Here is a 9202-nt window from a genome sequence, read left to right as displayed (position 1 = left end):
GTCCAACATTTGACACTTCAAAGGTGGAAGAGCTGGGTTTTGAACACATCTTCTTGCCATGAATGACTATGCACTTTCACTATGCCAGTGGCATACATAGAAGAGTCACTGGGGATGGTTGGTTAAAATGCAGATTCAGGCTCCATCCAGGAATCCATATTTTTACTAAATACCCCTAGTAATTCCAAAATAGGCAGTCCATGCATCACACTCACATTGAAAAGCCTCTTTCTAGTCCAAGCTGACTTTCAGACGTGGCTGTTTATAGCTCTAAAGTACTTACCAGTTTATAAAGTGCCAGGACAAATATGTTCTTATTTGGCAAATGAGTTATTTTACAAATGCCTCAGCATGTAGATAGATGATCTTTGGGAGCCTTCCCATCTCCAAGAACCAATGCTTCTTGGCTAACAGGACTAGCATGAGAACTTGGGTGGATGGCAGAACCTCAGTCACCTAGTTTGGAAGGCTCCCATTCCAAGGACTTGCCATTTTTCCATGAGATTTCTTTACCTCAGAGTTCTGAGTGTTTACAGCAGAGGCAGCTGCATTTTTGACTTCAGAACCAGAAGGTAAGTATGAATGGAAATGCTCCCAATACAGGCAGGAAACTCACAGACACAGAGATTATATGAACACATCTAGAGAAGCAGTCTGTTGTCTTTCATATATTGAGCTGGGAATCTGGAGACCTGGTTTCTATTTTGGCCCAGCCACTAACTTGCTAAGTGAATATGAGCACACCACTGTTCCCCAGTTTCCTGCTGGGCAACAGAAAGCAAAAAGACTGAACTAGATTTGGTGGTTTTCATAATATGGTCTTTGGAGCTGGATGGTTTGGAAGAGGAGCCTTGGAGGAGGGGTCAGTGGTTATAGGGACATTGGAACCTGCAACCCTGTTTTATTAAATAATTACAGCACATGGCTAGCCAGTTTTCCCAACACCATTTATTAAACAGGGAGTCCTTTCCCCATTGCTTGTTTTTGTCAGGTTTGTCGAAGATCAGATGGTTGTAGGTATGTTGTATTTCCTCTGAGGCCTCTGTTCTGTTCCATTGGTCTATATCTCTGTTTCGGTACCAGTACCATGCTGTTTTGATTACTGTAGCCTTGTAGTATAGTTTGAAATCCAGTAGTGTGATGCCTCCTGCTTTGTTCTTTTTGCTTAGAATTGACTTGTCTATGCGGGCTCTCTTTTGGTTCCATATGAAGTTTAAGGTGTTTTTTTCGAGTTCTGTGAAGAAGGTCATTGGTAGCTTGATGGGAATAGCGTTGAATCTGTAAATTACTTTGGGCAGTATGGCCATTTTCACGATGTTGATTCTTCCTAACCATGTACATGGAATGTTTCTCCATCTGTTTGTGTCCTCTCTTATTTCGTTGAGCAATGGCTTGTAGTTCTCCTTGAAGAGGTCCTTTACGTTCCTTGTTAGTTGTATTCCTAGGTACTTTATTCTCTTTGTAGCAATTGTGAATGGCAGTTCGTTCTTGATTTGGCTCTCTTGAAGTCTATTACTGGTGTATAGGAATGCTTGTGATTTTTGAATGTTGATTTTGTATCCTGAGACTTTGCTGAAGTTGTTTATCAGTTTCAGGAGATTTTGGGCTGAGATGATGGGGTCTTCCAGATATACAATCACGTCATCTGCAAATAGAGACAATTTGATTTCCTCCTTTCCAATTTGGATACCCTTTATTTCTTTTTCTTGCCTGAAAAAAATCGGGAAACAACAGATGCTGGAGAGGATGTGGAGAAATAGGAACACTTTTACACTGTTGGTGGGAATGTAAATTAATTCAACCATTGTGGAAGACAGTGTGGCAATTCCTCAAGGACCTAAAAATAGAAATCCCATTTGACCCAGCAATCCCATTACTGGGTATATATCCAAAGGATTATAAATCATTCTACTACAAGGACACGTGCACACGAATGTTCATTGCAGCACTGTTTACAATAGCAAAGACCTGGAACCAACCCAAATGCCCAACGATGATAGACTGGATAGGGAAAATGTGGTACATATACACCATGGAATATTACGCAGCCATCAAAAACGATGAGTTCACGTCCTTTGTAGGGACATGGATGAACCTGGAAACCATCATTCTCAGCAAACTGACACAAGAGCAGAAAATCAAACACCGTATATTCTCACTCATAGGCGGGTGTTGAGCAATGAGAACATATGGACACAGGGAGGGGAGCACTACACACTGGAGTCCGTTGGGGGGAAATGGGGGAGGGGCGGGGGGTGGGGAGGTGGGAAGAGATAGCATAGGGAGAAATGACAGATACAGGTGAGGGGACGGAAGGCAGCAAACCACACTGCTATGTGTGTACCTATGCAACAATCTTGCATGTTCATCACATGTACCCCAAAACCTAAAATGCAATAAAAAAATAATAATTACAGCAACCCAGAATTTACTTACTTTGTTTATTTGGCTTCTATGTGAGTTATCTTTAAGAATATGGGCTCCAGTGCTAAAAACTAGGTAGAAAGATCATCCAACTAGGTAATCTTTAAGTATTCTCTCACTTAAAGGTTTCTGTGATTGATCTTTGCAGTTCCATTGCAGCATTACCAGACTTAAAATTTTTTAAAAAATTTATATCTGTGATACATTTGATGTCCTTGCTGCAAGGAAAGCTGATTCTTCAAGCAACTGAAGTTAGTGTCTCTGGAACCCCAAACTTTGACTCCTCTGAATTCAGATGTAAATCAGCACATCAGAAACATTTAATTCATTGACCCTACTTCCCTGCAACTAAGAACCCCAAATTCAGGTGAGCAGGAGGAGGTTGAATAGTAAATACTGGACCTAGTTAGGGCCAATAGGTAATTTAAATAAACACAGCTGAGCAAACAGAAGACTTAAGCAGAGGCTGGATTTACGTAGCCATTTCCTTAGTGTGCTATGTGCCAAATCAATTCAATGGCCTTTTGACTTTTTTCCCTCTGATCTTAATTGCAACCTGCTTGACTAAGTTGATGAAACTGATTGAAAAGTCTAGACATTAAAAAAAACTGGAGAATCATTTTTGTTAAGGGCATTTTTAGCTATGTTTCATTATTCAGTGGGGCAAAACAGAGAGCTTAAAGAACTTGAACTTTAAAACAGAATTATTTGTGTGTCTTAATATTGTTTATATTCTTTATTGCACTTAAGACATGGTAGAAAGCATTTTGGGACTGTTACATTTATGCAATCTGGGTGCTATGTCTTGGGAGACTCAGCAAAATCTTCTAAAATAGCTATTGTGGGGGTTTTCCTGGGGTTGGTCTGAGTTGGAGCGTTGCTCCAGCTTAGCTGAGGGTGCTGATATTATAGATTGAGATTCTCTAGCACTTTACTATTTCCAGGCATACATACCTTCCTTTTTTTTTTTTTTTTGAGACACAGTCTTGCCCAGGCTGGGGTGCTGTGGTGCGATCTCTGCGGACTGTAACCTCTGCTTCCTGGGTTCAAGCGAGTCTCCTGCTTCAACCTCCCTAGTAGCTGGGACTACAGGTGCCCGCCACTGTGCCTGGCTAATTTTGTATTTTTAGTAGAGATGGGGTTTCACCATGTTGGCCAGTCTCGTCTCGAACTCCTGACCTCAGGTGATCTGCTCACCTTGGCCTCCCAAAAAGCGCTAGGATTACAGGCATGAGTCACCGTGCCTGGTCACCTTACTGTTTAAAAACATTCAGAGTGAGAAGAAAGAAGGGGGTAAAATGGATGGTAGAAAAGATATTCATTTTGTCAGTCCAGCCTCAAGGGAGATGAAGCCAAGGTAGGGCCCTTAGAAGATTAGAGCTGTCCCCTGGGCTTTTGGAAAAAAGCTGACGTGATTGATAGGGGAGGCAGGTCAGCGTGGTATGAAGGAATTTGCTTTGCTATAGTAGGAAGTTTTCCCAGAAGCCTGAACCAACTGATTCAGTGCATCTGGAAAGAAGCCAGAGAACTCCATGGAATCTTCTTCCTGTTTTAGCCAGAGGTTTGCCCACCATCACCTCCTGAACATCACAGCCATGCACGGGAGATATTGGTTAGGCTTGTCTCGAGCTACTGACCTTGTGATCCACCTGCCTCAGCCTCTCAAAGTGCTGGGATTGCAAGTGTGAACCACTGTGCCCAGCCAGGATATATTTTTATGTTTTTGAGGTGCTTTTCATTTGATGCATGCATTAGTAATAACGGAAGCTGCTGTAACAGCTGAACCCCCAAACCTCAGTGGTAATACAATAGAAGGCATTGCAGCACTGTTTACAATAGCAAAGACCTGTAACCAACCCAAATGCCCATCGATGATAGACTGGACAGGGAAAATGTGGCACATACACACCATGGAATAATATGCAGCCATCAAAAATGATGAGTTCATGTCCTTTGTAGGGACATGGATGAACCTGGAAACCATCATTCTCAGCAAACTGATGCAAGAACAGAAAATCAAACACCAAATGTTCTCACTCATAAGCGGGTGTTGAACAATGAGAACACATGGACACAGGGAGGGGAACATCATCCACTGGGGTATGTTGGGGGGAAATAGAGGAGGGACAGCGGGGTTGGGAAGCTGGGGAGAGATAGCATGGGGAGAAATGCTAGATATAGGTGAAGGGGAGGAAGGCAGCAAATCACGCTGCCATATGTGTACCTATGCAACAATCTTGCATGTTCTTCACATGTACCCCAAAACCTAAAATGCAATAAAAAAAAAAGAAGTTGTTTCTCACTTACGTTGAGTCAAAGTAGGTTTAGACCTTTTGCCTTCCATGCAGTGATTCAGGGGCCCAGCTTTCTTCCACCTTGTAGATAAGGCACGCTTCTTACCTGTTTTAGCCCAGATGTGATCCTTGTCACTTTAGATCATGTCCCATTGATGAAAACTAGTCACATGACCTTACCAATAGAAAAGAGAGAGAATACAGTCCTGGCCTGGCAGCCATTTTTCAGCAAAAACTCTGTATGATAGAAAGAAAAGCACAAGCACAATTAGTTACCTTTGCCACAACCAGCGACAGTTAACCTTGGCTTGTTAGATAATCGTTAACTAAGCATGAAATTTTGATTGCTTAAATCCTGGAGTTTGATGGCATTGTCAACCTTAATCAAAGCAACGGATGAGAAACGCCTAAGAAAATGACACATTTTGAGGCCTGGAGAGGCTTCTTCCTCCTTCATTCATCTAACTTGGTATTATTTAGGACAAAATCTTGTCTTTACAAGCACTGTACTAGCGAAGGGTAGCTTCTTTCATGACGGTCTCAGAGAGTTATTTCCTTTCTTTGTGTTTTAGCTTTCTTTTCTGCAAAATGAAATTGTTGGAGTGGATAATCTCTAAAACCTATGTTCTAGCACTATGCACTTCATTTATCATGTTATTGAAATCACCGAAATGAACGAATATCTGTCTTTGGTATGATTAAATGTTGTTCTTCAGGAAGGGCACACACAAATGTGTTCTAAAAACTAGCCAGAGGAAATGGGGAGCTAAATGTTTGCTTTTCTCAATGGGTGTTGGCCATGTTTCCATTTACTTAAATGTGGAACATGTATTATTTAACCACAACTTCAATGCTAAAAGCAAACACATAAAAGCAGATAGTTAAATGGCATGTATTTTGGAGTTTCAATTCCAAACCACCTGTACATGCAATTTCCAAATAAGAATAAGATGAAGTTTCAACAAATATGAACTTTAAGAATTATTATTTGAACTTTAGTCTCGGATGAAAATTTTAAATAGTGAATTCTGTGTCCAACTACTTCATGCCATTGTTGGTTTTTGAAAAAGACAAAGATTTGCCAAGTTACCAAAGTGGTGAGGTTTCCCACTGAATCACTGCCCATAACAGGATTTGATCCTGAACCTTTGGGGCAATGCAGCTAATCACTCATTCTACCACTGAGAAGGTGGCTTTTCCTCAAAAAAGCCCCCCCAGCTTGCTGCATCACTGTTCACAGGACTTTGGGTTGGTAAATGCAAGGGGGCGTTAATGTCTTAGTACAGAAGCACCAACTGATGCGAGTTAAAACAGGAGAGAAGACTTGTAATGTATAACTGCTGACAAATACGTTATTCTCCGCAGTTTTTGTGTGGGAAGAGGCTTTGTCTCTTCCGTGGACAGATCCCTCACTCAGCTGTGGGCAAAAGGCAGAGTGACAGTGGATGCTTCCTGAGGGACACTTTTCCTGTCTGCTCAACAAACAGCTCCTTTTGTCCACTTTATATATATATATATATATATATATATATATATATATATATATATATATATTTTCTTTCTTTCTTTCTTTCTTTCTTTCTTTCTTTCTTTCTTTCTTTCTTTCTTTCTTTTCTTTTTTTTTTTTTTGAGACAGAGTCTCGCTCGCTCTGTCACCAAGTGCCAGGTTGGAGTGCAGTGGCGCGAGTTTGGCTCACTGCAAACCTCTGCCTCCCGGGTTCAAGCAATGCTCCTGCCTCAGCCTCCCGAGTAGCTGGGACTACAGGTATGCACCACCATGCCCAGCTAATTTTTGTATTTTTAGTAGAGACAGGGTTTCACCATGATGGCCAGGATGGTCTTGGTCTCTTGACCCCGTGATCCACCTGCCTCGACTTCCCAAAGTGCTGGGATTGCAGGCGTGAGCTACCGTGCCTTACCATTATTTATTTTTATTTATTTATTTATTCTTTTTTTTCTCTATAGCTCCTCTGTCCCTTGGATTCCTAAAGGAATAATTTTAACCTTTAAATGCTCCCTAGCCCCTTTATTTTAAGTGACATCAGGGTGCAAGAAATTAGCATAATGCTGGAGTCAGAGTCACCTGAGTTTCATTTTGGGGACTGCCACCTTATAGCTTTGTGATCTTAGGCTGTCTGTGTCTCAGTTATCCTGTTTGTAAGGTGAGTCATTGTAAAGTTTGAATAAGATAGCTCATGCCAAGCACTTGACACATAATAATGACTTCATCCATCAGTAATAGGTCATTCTTGCGTTGATATAAAGAAATACCTGGGACTGGGTAATTTATAAAGAAAAGAGGTTGAAGTGGCTCATGGTTCTGCAAGCTGTACAAACATGGCACCAGCAGTTGTCTGGTTTCTGGGGAGGCTTCAGGAAGCTTTATTCATGGCAGAAAGTGAAGAGGGAGGAGGCATGTCATACAGAGAAAGCAGGAGGTAGGGGGAGGTGCCACACATTTACATAACCAATCCTGAAGAGTATTCACTCTCTATCAAGGGGACTGGACCAAGACATGAGGAATCCACTCCCACGGTCCAGTCACCTCCCATTAGGCCCTTCCTCCAACATGGAAATTGCATTTCGTCATGGGATTTGGAGGGGACACATGTATAAACTGTATCACCATCCATCCATTCATCCATCTTATGGATGTTATAAATCAAAATAACGTATTGACCTTCATGACCATCCATCCCTCCAACTTATCTACCTATTTATCCTGTCTTCTCTCTATATACATTTGTAAAACTTGTATCATGTATAAGTTAATAGGTAGAAAGAGAGAGGAGAGGTGGAGAGGGCTGAAAATGGTAGTGGGAGAGGTCCTCCAATTCTTTTAGAGTAACCTTCACTTAGGTGTTTGGTGATGAAATATTTCAGGCATACAAAAAAGTAAATCTTTATATATGTTCAAATGAATCTGTGAGGCTATCACCAACTTGATTAGACAATTGCTGCTCCTTTGCAAGGTTATGTACTTTTATGTCTGTATCCATCAACAACGAACAGTCTAAATTTAGTTACGTATTTTTTTTGGAGGCAGAGTCCCACTCTATCACCCAGGCTGGAAGGTAGTGACTTGATCCTGGCTCACTGCAACCTCCACCTCCTGGGTTCAAGTGATTTTTCTGCCTTAGCCTCCTGAGTAGCTGGGATAACAGGTGCACATTACCATGCCTGACTAATTTTTGGTATTCTTAGTAGTGATGGCGGGGTGGGTCTCACCATGTTGCTCAGCCTGGTCTTGAACTCCTGAGCTCAGGCAATCCTCCCACCTTGGACTCTCAAAGTGCTGAGATTACAGAGGTGAGCCACCATGCCTGGCTTGACAGTATAAACTTTAGGTAAATGATATAATATTACATGTCTTTTCCTGCTATTTTCTTCCAGTGTCTAATATGTTTTGAGAGTCTGTGTTGACATACATATGTCTAGTGTATCCATCTTAACTTCTGTGTAATATTCCATGTGTTTTCTTTCTTTTTTCTTTTTCCTGGTTGGGGGTGGGGCGCTCCTTCCTTCAGCCTTGCCACCTCCTGCCCTGCTTTACTTGTTTCCTGTCAGATTTTTCTTCCTACATCCAACCCAAGAAGAAGCTGCATCAGTGAAAGAGGATGGGAAGAGCCACCCTTGGTTTATGGGTGACCCATGAGAGCATGCTGTGTTCTGGTTACCATGATGGACATGCAGCATTTTTGGTGTGACTTAAAAAACACCTCACCCACCTGTGAGGCATAAAACATTTGACCAAGTAACAGCTGTCCCTGCTCCTGGAGTAGGCATCTGGAATATGTATTGTGTGTATTTTATGGCAGGAAAAGGCCCTGTTTAAGACGATTTTCCAGAATTCCCCTCTGTGCTAGGACAAACCCTTATCAACGTTATCAGGGTACTTTACTTCTCCTATCTGCCTCTCTCCTCTTTGAGGAAATGATATAGATAAAAGTCCTTCACCTGTCCTGTCATTTATCCTCTTTGAAAAATACTACATTTGATATGTATTAAAATATATAATGTATGTATATGTATGTTATAAATCAAAATAACGTATTGACCTTCATGAAACCATCTGTTCACCCGAGAACTAGAGCATCCCAACCCCAGGGCTCCACTGTGTGACCTTCTGGAGGTGAAGACATCATTTAAGGCATTTCTTGGCTCTAGTCCTGTGCATCTGTTCTGTGGGGGGAAGAGGCGAAGGATCAGGCAGCAGGTGAAGGAGGCACCATTCTGTTTTTGCCTGAAATCATAGCTGCAGAAGGCTGGGTATGAACCTGGTTAGTGACACTGAAAACATGGATCCGTGTAGATACATGTAGGCAATTGCTTAATTAATTTCCTCTCTTTGGGCCTCCGTTTTCTTGCCTGTACATGGAAAGGGCTGGATTAAATAATCTCTGAGTTCCCTTCTGTCTGTTGAGTAAAACATATGCTTCTTTCTGTTGGGTGTCTGTATCTCCATTGTTAGCACCACTGCAGTA

The sequence above is a fragment of the Saimiri boliviensis genome, chromosome 5, assembly GCF_048565385.1.
Source record: "Saimiri boliviensis isolate mSaiBol1 chromosome 5, mSaiBol1.pri, whole genome shotgun sequence".
Taxonomy (NCBI): domain Eukaryota; kingdom Metazoa; phylum Chordata; class Mammalia; order Primates; family Cebidae; genus Saimiri; species Saimiri boliviensis.
This window is presented reverse-complemented; position numbering follows the sequence as displayed.